Source organism: Lactuca serriola, chromosome 8, assembly GCF_051521515.1.
Source record: "Lactuca serriola cultivar US96UC23 chromosome 8, Lser_US96UC23_V15, whole genome shotgun sequence".
In the NCBI taxonomy this organism is placed as follows: Eukaryota; Viridiplantae; Streptophyta; class Magnoliopsida; order Asterales; family Asteraceae; genus Lactuca; species Lactuca serriola.
In genome coordinates, this window is record NC_136415.1 from 30,104,457 (window position 1) to 30,119,411 (window position 14,955).

A 14,955-nucleotide genomic window follows, 5' to 3' on the forward strand; every position below is an offset into this window, starting at 1 on the left:
GAAGGTCAGGCTTGGGAGCCTGGTGAGCATATAGGGTTTTCAACCCACAATAAATATCATATTTAATTTTTCACCAACCAACAATAACCCAATTACCCATTCCCGTTATTCTCACTTTAATGTCCCTAATACAACTAATCGTAAGGGACCTAGTCTAAGAATATTTCATCGGGGCGACAACACATGCTTCGGGGGTACCTCAGCAATATAAGTCAAATAAGGCAACCATGAGGGGGATGAAGTGCAGCGAATGAACACCCAAGTTCATTAACACCTACAGGTGGCGAACCTGCTAATGTTTCCACAAGACTATCTAGAAAAGTATGTGGTCGTCATCTAAACTCCACTAGATGACTAGATCAAACAACAACGAGGCCTCTCATCTGTTTATTACACACCAACTATCTACCCATGTTCTACCCAACATATTAGTAGATAAAAATATACATCTGTATACATAGTTTAAAAACCTGTATAGCATGCTTTAATCAACATATATATCACATAACAGATGAGGCACACACACACATAACACATATCTCATAGAGAAATAATCAGATCTATAAGATAGAAGAGAGTGAATACACATTCACACATAACACAACCAAATATATACACATAGCACATATTTTATATAAAATACTTCGTATTATTGTATTAGAAGAAAATAACTACACACTCACTTGATCAGAAGATGATCCGACAGCACTACGACTTATAGAAGTAGTAATCCTCAGCAGATCTGGAAGATCTCCTCGAAAATCGAACTTCTCGCGGGCAGAGCTTCGAATCGGAAACCGCACTTCTCGGGATCTTCGGGATCTCGGGACTTGCCTCGGGGCTAGAGTATGATACCGGGACTTCGGGATGGCTTCGGGGGGTTTTTGCGCAGAGCTTCGACACGAAAATGAGAGGAAATTGGCAAAAGAACCCGGAACCCTCGCATCCTATTTATAGGAGGCTGGAAGCCTCAATTACGCGGGGCGTACAGCAGTACGCAGCGCGTACTGCTTCAAGTTTGTAAGCGCATGCGTCATCCGAAGCCACTTGCTGCGATGTCGACACCCTCGGAGTACGCGGGGCGTACTCGAGTACGCAGCACGTACCTCGGATCAGATCAATGACTCGCTTCGGATAATGCTTCCGATTTTTTATTTAAATTTAAATACAAAATGATTAATAAACTTCGGAAATTCATAACTTCTTCATACAAGCTCTGTTTTTAACGTTCTTTATATCCACGCGAAGGTGAGACTACGCTCTACGACTTTCGTTTAGACTTCGTCGGCTAATTTTGAATTTATTTTTATTATTTATTTTTAATAGTCCGCGACAGACCAACTTCGTTATAAATTCATAACTTCTTCGTTTGACGTCCGTTCTCGCCTAATCTTTTTAACGCTTCGATACCAATAATGAGATCTTCGATTCTCATTTAGATTGCTTCGGCTAAAAACCGCTCGATCTCAGATCGAGTAAAACAGGCTGCATACCGCTAAGCCGAAACTTCGATAAATCATAACTTCCTCATACGAAGTCATATTTGGGCGCTCTATATATATTCGGAAACCTCGTTTCAACTACTACAACATAAATCAAAGATATCAAGTTTATTTTACACTTAAATTTTGACGCTTATTTTTATTCTTAATTAATCAAACCACATAATTAAGCAATTAAGCACAAAACACATAATACTCAAATAATACAATCTTATTATTTCAAAACGGGTTACAAAGGTTAACCTAGACCATTACATTGCTAAAAATGGCAAGCCCGGAAACACAGGCGTTACATTCTGCATCTGAGCTTCAAAAGATCCCTTGGCCTGAAGTTTGTGCTGAATAAGAGATTCATCAGCTTGAGCAATGTTCTTTAGAAGTTGAGCTCGATTGGCTTCATCAAGAATTTGCTTGACTTGATCAGGGGACATGTTCCATTCAGCGGCAAGGTTTGAAATACTGACTATGGACTTGGGTTTCTTCATAGTCAGAGAAGTATCAGTTTCTGAATGAGCCAAGTCAGTATCTGCTACCTTACGCTTTCGAGACAGCGGATGAGATTCTTCACTGGCAACGTCCGAATCCTCTCCTTGGACCGGAAAGATGGGATCAGCAACAGGATCGACTGATATCGGATGAGATTCTTCAAGGTCATCTGAACTTTCTTGCTGAACTGGAATAAGAGGATTAATGAAGTTCATATCCAGTATTTGACATTCATCATCAGGTTCATCATGCTCTTCATCATGCTCACTATCTTCAATCAGCTTTTCAGTAGCTGCTGGACTATTATGCCCTGCATAATCAGACTCAGGAATGGGCATAGGTGATTCAGGCTGAATAATGGTGTTGTCAGCAGGTTCTGTGTCTTTCTCATTTAGTTCACCATCAGCATGATCATTTGGTTCACCATCAGCATGATCATCAACATCAGCATCATCATCAGTATCTCCCCCTTTTTGAGCATCATCAGATTTGGGACTAGAGGGAGGAGTAAGTAGGAGAACCTCCTTTATTTGTTGAACATCAGCCTCAATACGAAGAAGACGCTGACTCATGTCCCGAGTCAGTGTCATAAGTTCAGTAAATGCTGAAGCCGGAATTTGAACAACTGAGGTAACTGGAGCGACTGGAGAGCTAGGTGGCATCCTCGAAGAAGAGTGGTGAGCTGTTGGTGACGGATGCTCCCCCTGTGAGGGATGATCCCCCTGCGAGGGATGCTCCCCCTGAGATGGTTGCTCCCCCTTATTCATGGAATCCTTTGGTGCTGAGGAAGCTTTGTCAGTATCCGAGATGATGTGATGAGAAAGTTGAGGAGAGAAATGACCACCATCATGGTGTTCATCCTCTTGATCAGCATGATCCACATGATTACCATCAGCACCTCCTTCATCAGTGTCAGCGGTGAGAGAAGGCACAGTGTATGGATTTGCAATCCATTCTCTCATCCTATCGGAGATTCCAATGTCAGTATCCAAAGGATCATCCTGATACATACGAACAGACATTCGAGGGCATTGGATGGGATTGCCAGAGTGAGAGTAGTAATCTGCAGCGAAGAATTTTTCGAACACCAGAGCAATCCAACGTGGAAACGGAACATGATCAGCGCGCATATTTGCATGAAGAAGCTGAACAAGCTGATCAAAGAATAGAGCCCCATAATCCAGTCTTTTGTTGAGAAGAAGAGAGCAGACGACTTGTTGCTCATAATTACTCAACTGATCACCACTTCGAGACTTGTGACCCACACACTTGCATAGAGCACCGGTGAAAAATTTCCAACCTGGGGTCATACATTGGCGCAAAATAAGAGCTGATCGAGTACCAACCTTTGAGTGATCATAACCCAGTTGATCAAATACACGTTTAAACCTTTCAATAGTGGGAGGTTCAGAGAAAGGTTCAAAGATAGGTAACCTTAAGGCGGCACTGAGAAGTTCTGCGGTGATGAAGACAGAGTGTATTCCATGGCCAATGGTTCCGGTGATGGCATTATTGTCGTCATTGACAGTTGCAGTGTTGTAGAACTCACATACTTGTTCAGGGAAGAACTCGGACGGGACATCACTGATTGCGTATCGTAGGCGGCAAGAAGCTAAGAAATTGACAAAATCATCGAGTCCAAGACCTCGATGAACCTCTGGAATATCAGGGTTGAAGACGACATTTGTTGCCTTGATGTGAATTGGAAGTGGAGGAGAGTTTGGGGCAGGAACGACCCTTCGAGAGGTGGAGGAGTAAGTGAACAGAGATACCGCCATTTGAGAGTATTTTAGAGTTCTAGGGTTTTGAGGGAAGTTCAAAATTGTGGAAGGAAAAGTTAAACCAAGGGTGAGAGAGGTTTAAATATGGAATGAAAAAGGGGGTTTAAAAAGGTAATGATTATCTTCATTAAAAAGGTGATGATTATCTTCATTAAAAATAACGGCATATCGTAACAACCTGTCAGAGCAGAAAATAGCCGTTGGATAAAAAGAGCCTTTGACTGAAGGTGAAACGTCAATCAGTGTTTGCGGAAGCGCTGAGATCAGTGTTACAGAAGTTACATGCTGAAAAATATTTTTCCGTCAATTCAAGGTACAGCTTGCTTAATCAGGGCTAGCAAGGAGATTGGTGCGTGTGATAGATACTAGTTACATTATCTAACCATCGGCACAGAGTGTTGTGACTTTATCAGTGAGTGGTTTATCTTACTGAATCATTAGACACTGAATAAGAGGAAGGTAAAGAAGGGATTGTTGCGTGTGATAAACCTTGGTGTTTTGGTCTAACCATCGGCAAAGATTTTTAGACTCTCATCAGCGTGTGTTTTGGCACACTGAATCACAGAGTCAGTGTAAGATTGGTGAGAAGGGGTAGTTGCGTGTGATAGATCTTGGTGTTTTTGATCTAACCATCGGAAAAGATTTTAGATTCTCATAAGTGTGTGTTTTGTCACACTGAATCATTGAATCAGTGTAAGATTGGTAAGAACGGATAGTTGTGTGTGATAGATCTTGGTGTTTTTGATCTAACCATCGGCAAGGAGTTTCAAGTTGTTATCAGTGTATGGTTTAATACAGTGAATCATTCAACTTTTGTTTAGAAGACTTTGAAGAAGAGAGAAAGATAAGAAATCAAACCAAAGTGCTCAGTAGCAAATATCACCAGTATGTCATCATCAGCACAATGTACATCATCTTATAAGACAATATCAAACATTAGCAAAATTAAATAGTAGAATTAATTACAAGGTAATCATTCCCAGTTCTCCGATAATGTAAGCAGTTGATTGAGAATCCAGTGCCTTTGTGAAGATATCAGCAAGTTGCTCCGAAGTCTTGACATGTTCAAGAACAACCTTTCCCTTTTCAACATTATCTCTGATGAAATGATGTCTGATTTCGATATGCTTTGTCTTCGAGTGCTGAACAGGGTTTTGTGTGATCTAAATGGCACTAGTGTTGTCACAATATATGAGAGTCTTTGAGAATTTGATTCCATAGTCGAGAAGCTGATTTTGAATCCATAAGAGCTGAGCACAACATCTCCCAGCTGCAACATACTCAGCTTCTGCAGTTGAGATGGCTATTGATGTTTGCTTCTTGCTAGACCAGCTGATGAGACGATTTCCAAGGAAGTGACATCCACCAGATGTACTCTTTTTGTCTAAATTGCATCCTGCATAATCTGAGTCAGTGTATCCATAAAGTTCAAATGCTGAGTCGCGAGGATACCACAATGCAAGGTTTTGAGTCCCTTTCAAGTATCGAAAAATACGTTTGACAGCTATAAGGTGAGATTCTTTGGGATTAGCTTGGAATCGAGCACAGGGAATGGTACCAAACATGATATCAGGACGACTTGCTATGAGATATAAGAGAGATCCAATCATTCCTCGATACAGAGAGTGATTGACATCAGTTCCAGTTGGATCAACGTGTATCTTATCAGTCTTAGACACTGGGGTAGAGGCTGGTTTGCAGTCACTGAGAGAATACTTAACAAGCAAGTCAGAAATATATTTACTCTGGCAAATGGAAATACCTGACTTTTGTTGCTGAACTTCAAGACCTAAGAAAAAGGTCATCTTCCCCATCATTCTCATTTCGAACCTTTGAGACATGATCTCTGCAAATTCCTTGCTTAGTGTCTCATTTGGAGAGCCAAAAATAATGTCATCGACATAAGTTTGAACAAGAACCATATCTGAGCCTTTGTTTTTGATGAAGAGAGTATTGTCGATTGCTCCTCGTCTGTATCCATTTTCAAGGAGATACGATGTCAGCGTCTCATACCAAGCCCTGGGTGCTTGCTTCAGTCCATAAACAGCTTTGTCTAATCGGTACACGAAATCAGGATGATCTTTGTCCACAAAGCTTGGGGGCTGATTGAGGAATACTTCTTCTTCTAACACACCATGGAGGAATGCTGTTTTTACATCCATCTGATAGACAATGAAATTCATGTATGATGCGTATGCGAGAAACAGTCTGATAGCTTCAATGCGAGCAACTGGAGCAAAAGTTTCCCCGTAGTCGATGGATTCAATTTGAGTAAACCCTTGAGCTACAAGCCTTGCCTTGTTGCGAGTGATGATTCCATCTTTATCAACCTTGTTACGATAGACCCAACGAGTTCCAGTGATAGTCTTCCTGGATGGTCTTGGGACAAGAGTCCAAACTTTGTGCCTTTCAAACTCATTCAGTTCTTCTTGCATGGCTTTGATCCAATCAGCATCTTGAAGAGCTGTGTGTACTTTGTCAGGTAAGATCATTGAAACAAAGTTAACGTACATGCAAAAGTTATTAAATACACTAGATCTGGTTCGGACACCATCATGAAAATTCCCTATAATTTGATCAACGGGATGATCTCGATGTTCAGTGACTGATGCTGATTCCGGAGAGTTTGACACTGACACATTATCAGTTTCAGGAGAGTCTTCAGTTTCAAGGATTTCATCAGCACCTAATGAATTATCTGCTGATCTAGCTGCAGTATCTTGATTCAAGGAACATGGAACTAGAACGATATAATCAGAGGAATCAGTCTTATCTCCAGCAGAAGGTGCTTCGTCGAATGGACAAGAGAGAAGCTCTTGAAAAATAGAAGGAGAATGAATGACTTTTTCATCAGTGTATGATTCCTCATCAAACTTCACATGAATGGATTCTTCAACACATTGCCTGTTCACATGAAAAACACGAAAAGCCTTTGAAATAGATGAGTACCCAACAAAAATACCTTTATCAGCCTTAGGTTCAAACTTGGATCTTGGGTCACGCTGATTTAGAATATAACAAATGCATCCGAACACGTGAAAAAAGGATACGTCTGGCTTTCGATCTTTCAGCATTTCATATGGTGTCTTCTTGTGAATCCTGTGAATTAGAGATCGATTCTGAGTAAAACACGCTGTATTGACAGCTTCAACCCAAAACGACATAGGAAGACCAGCATGGATCATCAAGGTCCTTCCTGCCTCAATCAGTGTTCTATTTCTTCGTTCAGCAACTCCATTTTGCTGAGGAGTACGAGAAGCTGAGAAGTTTTGTCCAATTCCTTTATGATCACAAAATTCTTCAAGATTTGAGTTTCGGAACTCAGTACCATGATCACTTCTTAGTTGCTTAACTTTGAGACCTGTCAGTGTCTCATTTTTACGAATCAGTGAGATAATTTCCTGTGCAGCATGACTTTTCTTCTTCAAGAAAACTACCCATGTAAATCGAGTAAACTCATCAACAACCACTAGAGTATACTTATTTCCACCTAGTGAATGAACAAGAATAGGTCCAAACAAGTCCATGTGGAGTAAATGAAGAGGGACTGATATACTGGAACATGACTTGGGTTTGAAAGAGGACTTGGTTTGTTTTCCTTATTCACAAGCTGAGCACATCTTGTCTTTCACAATGCTGAATTTTGGGAGCCCTCTAACTAGATCTTGATTGGATATCTTGGATAGATTCTTGAAGTTCAGATGAGAAAACCTTTTGTGCCAAATCCAGTTAAGATTCGTCTGAGACTTTGTAAAGAAGCATTGCATCAGTGCCTTGTCACTTGAGAACATGTCAAGAACATATATATCATCTTTTCTACTTGCTAAAAGTACGATGTTCTTGTCAGTGTTTACAACTCTGCCTTCCTTCTTTGTAAAGTGAACTTCATAGTCAGCATCACACAATTGACTGATAGAAATAAGGTTGTGTTTGAGACCCTTTACATATGAAACGTTTTGAAAAACCACGTTATTGCATTTGATATTTCCATATCCCTTAGTGAACCCCTTTCCATTGTCTCCATAAGTAACTGCAGGACCAGTTTTCTTGACATAATCTTCCAGGAGAGACTTTGATCTTGTCATATGCCTTGAGCAACCACTATCTAAGTACCAAAGATGCTCCTGACCCTGCAGTGCTGAGAAACTAGTTAGAACACACTGATCCATTCGAAGATGGGTCATTCACAAAGTTATTTGATAATAGATTATAACACTCCTTAGGAAGACAGTTTAAAGAATTTGACTTAAGAGTCCATTTTTCATTTCTAACTTTAATATTTTCAGCTCTTGAGGATGATTTATCAAAAGAACATTCACTGATCTTGTGAGAGGAATCACCACATCTGTAACAAACTCTAGTACCAAAGTTCTTCTTGGTGAGCAAATTTTTTGATTTAACACATTTTGACATGTAAGATTCACCAAGAGAGCTTTGATTCCTTTTGTTTATCATTGAGTCACAACTGAATTCAGTGTCAGAAGGAGTTTGATCAGTGTTAGATGATGAGCTATCAGTGTCTGATTTTGACTCATTCACAGATGGATTGCATAGAACTGTTTTAGTGCAGAAGTTTTTGGATTCTCTGGGGGCAGGTTGGGAGAATCTTTCATCAGTTCCTTTCTTTGAAGCTTGGATTCTTCATAGTATCGAAGATTTCCATAGAGACTTTGTAAGTCCATAGAGTTGATCTTCTCACTGTTTTTCAGCACATCAACATGATTCTCCCAACCTGCACCCAGAGAATCCAAAAACTTCTGCACTAGAACAGTTCTATGCTTCAACTAATCTAGTCTCTGAAGATCATTAACAAGAGTATTGAATCTGTTAAAGGTTTGAGTCAAGGTTTCACCTTTCTTAGCAAAAAAATGTTCATACCTTCGGTTAAGATCATTTATTTGAGTAGCCTTGACTTCTTCAGTGCCTTCAAAAGATACAGTCAGAGTATCCATCATCTCTTTTGCTGAGATGCAATTTTGAACTAGCCCAAAGATGTTGTATGGCAGAGAGTAGCTGATTGCGACACGAGCACGAACATCTAGACCATGTTTTCTCTTGTCATCTGCCGTCGAGTTTTCTTTGGGAGTTTTCTTCATAGTACCATCAGGAACATTATTTTTAAGGGGCTGATACATCGGAACATAAGGACCATTCTCAACGATGTCCAACATGTCTTCATCTACTGACTCTAAGGCATATAGAGCCTTTACTTTCCACATAGCAAAGTTTGTTTCATCAAAAGGAGGAATTTTAGCAGAAGGATGATTTGATGAGTTTGACGAAGAAGAAGATGAAGCCATTTGTTTGATAAGAGAAACCTGCTCTGATACCAATTAAAGAGGCCTTTAGATCAATCAATATATCAAACAATGACGGTAAATAAGAACAAGAGGAATTCACGAAGAAAAACTTTCACTCAGAAAGATAATCTCACAAAGAGATTATCGTGTGCACAAAGCAACGATTAGGGTTTGTGAAAGGCGTGACCATTCACAAATCTATACAAGATATTATATACTGCTATTCTAGACAATCCCTACAATTCAGGGATACGCTAGCTAACTAATTAAGATAACTAAGGAAACATGATAAATACAAGATTTGTTACAATGCACTGAACAAACTAAACTATTACAAACTGAGCAGTTGACATGCTGGTGCTGATATTAAGATATGTGCTGACGCTGAGTCTGTTTTAAACATTATCATATTTCAAGGTTTGACCTTACACATGCATCTAGGTCAAACCCCAAATCTGATTGGTTTATAAGGACCTTAAACCAAACTCATACATGCTTACAAACCAGAAAACTCAGAGCTTGTACTGCTTCTTTAATCTTCAAGAAAATCATAGATCAAGTTGAGGCAGATCCGAAGATTCCTTTGAGAGCCATACAAAATTCTTTCAAAAGTCCTACCAGGTGGGTATTTCGATGGATAAGGTGTTTAGGGCAAAAGATATGGCAAGAAAGAATGTAACTGGGGACTACAAAAAACAATTTGAATTGTTGAGGGACTATGCTCTTGAACTTCAAGCTACAAACCCAGACAAAACAGTCAAAATAGATGTGTGTCCTAATGGCAACCCTGCATCCCGAACAAGGCAGTTTAGAAGGATTTATGTATTCTTGGTTCCACTGAAAAAAGGTTTCAAAGCATGTCTTAGAGACTTAGTAGGTTTGGATGGTGCCTTCATGAAAGGCCCATTCCCTGGTCAGGTTGTTACAACAGTTGGTCTAGATTCCAACAATGGAATTTATCCCTTGGCCTATGCAATTGTTGAGTCTGAAAACACAGCTAGCTGGAAGTGGTTTTTAGAAAACCTTGGGGATGACTTGAAGCTTGGGAGCAACTCAAACTATACTTTCATAAGTGACAGGAAAAAGGTAAATTACACAGCTAGCTGGAAGTGGTTTTTAGAAAACCTTGGGGATGACTTGAAGCTTGGGAGCAACTCAAACTATACTTTCATAAGTGACAGGCAAAAGGTAAATTACAGTTCATTAATTGATCATTTAGATTGTGTTTTTTTACCAAGAAATTTATTCTAATTATTGTCTGTTGAGTCATGTAGGGATTACAAACTGCAGTTGATCAATTGTTTCCCAATGTTGAGCATAAGTATTATATTAGACATATTCATGACAATATGAGAAAGAAGTGGGGGCAAACTGAGTACAGGGACCATTTATGGAGGTGTGCATCTGTTGGGTTTAGAGCATTCTAACACTCCTAAGTGTACATGCAACCCTAAATACCTTGGATCTATGTTTTCTCTATTATACATGCAAATATGAACTTTCCAAGGTATTCATCCTAACTAGCATAATAACATTGATTCATATGAATATATCAAGTTAGAATTACATACCTCTTTGATGTAGAATGTCTTCATGAAGCTTGAGTGCCTAGTGCCCCAAGTGTGACACCTCAAATGGTTCACACAACACCAAATACACTTGGAATAGATTAGAGAGAAATCCACACTTCATGAAATCGGCTAGCCCTTCATTCTCACAGTGGCCGATTTTCCCAATGATATGATCTTTATATAGTGTCACAATTAGGGTAAACCCTAATGGTCATGGCCTTCCATTTCCTTGGATCCATGGGTTCAAATACACCATGGAGCATCCATAGAGCATCCTATGGGTTTTAGCCCAACTTGATAATCCATGGAGCATTAGCCCACTATACAAGTATGGATGATTTACATAATCAACCCATATATTTAATTAGTCTTCTTTTGATCACTAAATTAATTCTAAATTAATTCTTGATCAATACTAATTAAATAATCCTATTAATATATTAGAACTTATAATATATTAATAATCCTTAAGTGTTATTTCTCTCATTATAGTCTATCAAAATGCATGATGCCATGCAACCCAAATGGACCATGCCAGGTCGGGTCAAGTCTTACCAATTATAGTTATGGAATTAGACATTAATCCAACAGTCTCCCACTTGGATAAGTCTAAAACTATTATTGCGTATGACTTCAAGAACCGACTGGCAATCGTAGCTCTCAAAAGCTTCTGTCGAACTCTGACCTTTGTCAATGACTTGTCTATTAGATAAGGGATCATATATTCCTCCATTCTGGATATCATATGGACTGAGACATGGATTATAATGATTCTCTCTGTCCATTTGTTGTTTCCCGATTTCCGATTTATGATGACTGACTAATTGAACAAATCAAATCAGTCCTGGCCCGGCCCGGCCGAGCACTTACATTTGTCATCACCAAATCATCGAGGGGCCCATATATATCGCTTTTATCCCGTAGGTAAAAGGAATGGATAAACTTCGACTCATATGGCTTGTTCTACTACTTGTTGAATCATACACAAAGGCACTTTTTATAACATCGAGTTACCAATTCGTTTTCGTGCAATCAATGTATAACCAACTCATAGTAACAACTCATATCTCTAGGTTTGAAGAATATAAGATATTATCGTCTCATGATCACTCGTGATAAAATCCATGAAGTGATTCCAATGAGCGCGGGTTGAATCCAAAACTTAGAACTTATGAGGACTCATGAGTGTTGTAGCCCTTTGTCCAACATCTTAGACCTCTACAAGCCAACCCATGACAGTCTTAATTCATATCTACTTCCAACATATGACTGACTGTGGATAGTTTGAATAACTTAGGGGTCGTTTGATAGTTGTTAACCGGGTTAGACCTGACTGGGTTAGAAGCTAACTGGATTAGAAGTTCTGACTCAGTCCACATCTGATTGAGTTTATGTTGTTTGATTATTTCTTTGACTAACTATGTTGAATAATAAAAAAATGACCGTATTACCCTTATGACGTCTCTTGTGTTGGTTAAAATAATTATAAAAATACGAAATCTTACATTATATATAAATTAAACATACATTATTTAAAATTAAACAACTTAAATGTCATTTGATAAAAAGAGAATACAAGGAACCGATGGATCAAAGCAAAGTTATAGACATAAAAAATATATTTGTCAATGAACAAATTATTGAGATTGAAATTTTATCCAACCAGAAATGAATGTATAAACTATAAAATTATAATCAAATTTCAAGATTTATAAAAAATGGATTTTCTAAATACGTTGTGAATTATAATGAAAATCTCAAATCATAAGACCCTCGAAGTACTTTGTTCCCTAATAACCTGCCTTCACAAAACTGCTGTCATCACCATTTATATCATTCATTCCGAGATCAAAATCTTTGTAGTTCACATAAGTTTGTCTTGAAAACATCACTGCTTTTTAATGGTTCATATAGGTCCTTAAATACTGAATCTTGAAAATAACATATCTATGAGAAAAGAGGATTGATGATTCTGAAATCCTGCCCATCATTAAGCAATAATTCAAAGAGCACACAACAACCAAAAAAATCAGATGAAAAATTCTAATGGAAATCACAGCAACAAATTGCAATATCACAGCAAAAATTCGAAGTTAATCAATTCAAAGAGCACAACAACAACAACCAAAGAAATCAGAGGAAAATTTCAAATGGAAATCACAGCAAGAAATTTCAATATCACAGCAAAAACTCGAAGTTAATCGATAATTTGTAGAAATCGAGAGCATAAAAGTCTGAAGCGCACCTAGTCAGAAGAAGGTGGTCTCCGGTTCCAAGGTCAGAGGAAAACGACGGATTCCAAGCATAGGGTGGTCACCGGTAGTAGGAGAGCAGGGGTCGCTTTCTTTCTTTCTGTAAGGCGTCTTTACGATCAGTAGGGCAAAAGTGGAACTAAATGCATTTTGTCCCAGTCCTTCTAATTTGAAGTTTGGACCGAATCACTCAATTTTGATGGACCGAGTCCACATTTTGGACTAAGTCCTTGACTCTAAAATTCAAATCAAACATGCTAAATTATGTTTTTTGGACCCGGTCCCTCTTTGGACCCAATTAGAAGCTAAATCAAACGACCCCTTAGTCATCCAGAACAATGACCTAGTTATTCTGGAAGTTAAAACGTGCAAAGTGAAACACAATAATAATTGAATCCAATATGGTATCAAAACCTATGAACATAAATAAAACACCTTTTATTTATCACCATATGATTACACATTATTCATTGTATACTGTTTCAGCTATCAATTTTATTCTTGAATTTAAAACAATAGTTGTCCCATGCTCCAAGCATGTACACTATGTTTTCTAAACACTAGCCATGCCATACACCAAGTATGCATACTATGTTTGTCTATGATCTTTACTTTGTGAAATAGATCAATTGAACATAACTCCAATGATCCTCTTTTCACAGTCCCAAATCCTTACTGCAAATGCAAGAATTCCAAATTCATGCTATTTACTGAAATATGTTAGATTCTAAACTTATATGCATTGATCATCTTGTAATGATTATGCACAAAGTCAGAAAGACTTGACAACAACCATAACAGAGCATTCCAAAGGAGATCAGCTCCTTGGAAACATCCTTCTTGCATTAAGTTTCCTAACCTTACACAGATTGAATAATTTCTAACTTTGAAACATTTCCATATTCTATTTTGACTATCACTTCCGAACAAGAGTTGCCTCCTTACAGATTATGTCAATATGGTCCTTCCAGAATTATCACTATACTTCCAACTGTCCTTGAGCAACCAATCTTTGGTAAACCTTATATTGTCCTCGACAATTGTTTAATCCTTTTAGTCATATCCAATTGTAGACCTTTTCCCTTCTTAATGCCCCAGGCATTTGGAAAATTTTAGAAAGGATGAATATAACACATGTAATCGATCCTATATTCGAAGCATATGGGACACGATTCATGATGTCTCACATAAAGACTAAACCAGTCTTCTGCTATAACATTTCCATTTCTATTTTCCAAGTTCTCATAATTCAGATTATGAAAATGGATGTCGTAATCATAATCGAATTTTAAAATGCAAATAATGGACCCATATACAGAATTTCCTTATGTTGTGCCATTCCAACATGAAATTCATATATATATATATATATATATATATATATATATATATATATATATATATATATATATATATATATATCCTTGACTAAATACGATTAAAACCTCAATCTAAGCTTTTAGATTTGAGATGAAGTATAATTTCCTCTCCCTTAATTATAGCAAAACAACTTTTTCCCAATTGAAACTTTTTGTTTTCTATAATTAACATTGCTAACTTTCAACCTTTATCATAATTATCATGCTCCCACTAACATGATGATTATCAGTATAACACTTATGCTCCCACTAGCTTTGACATGTACTCATAAATCAGCTGGACTTCTAGAAATCAATACTTTATTGACTTTCTTACCAAAGTTTAGATTTCTGATACTAGATTGCTTTGATAAAACTTTATCATAATCATACACCTTATCTTAGATAGCTCATAGTGTGTCTAAATAATTTTAAGAACTATGAAAAGGGATATCGTAATCATAGTCTTGATTGTTTAGACCTTTGCCACTTCTCACAAGTCCATGTTAGTGTGCCGGTAAACCACACACGCTCCACTAACGACTTGGAGAATGAAAATATCACAATTGCTATCTAACTAAAATCTACTTAGTGAAAGTGTTTCCTCTCCATCATTTTCATGAATCGGAGAGAAATCTTATGACACTTAGATTTAATTGTGTATGTCTTCTTATCCATGTAAATTGTCAAAACCATAGTCACAAG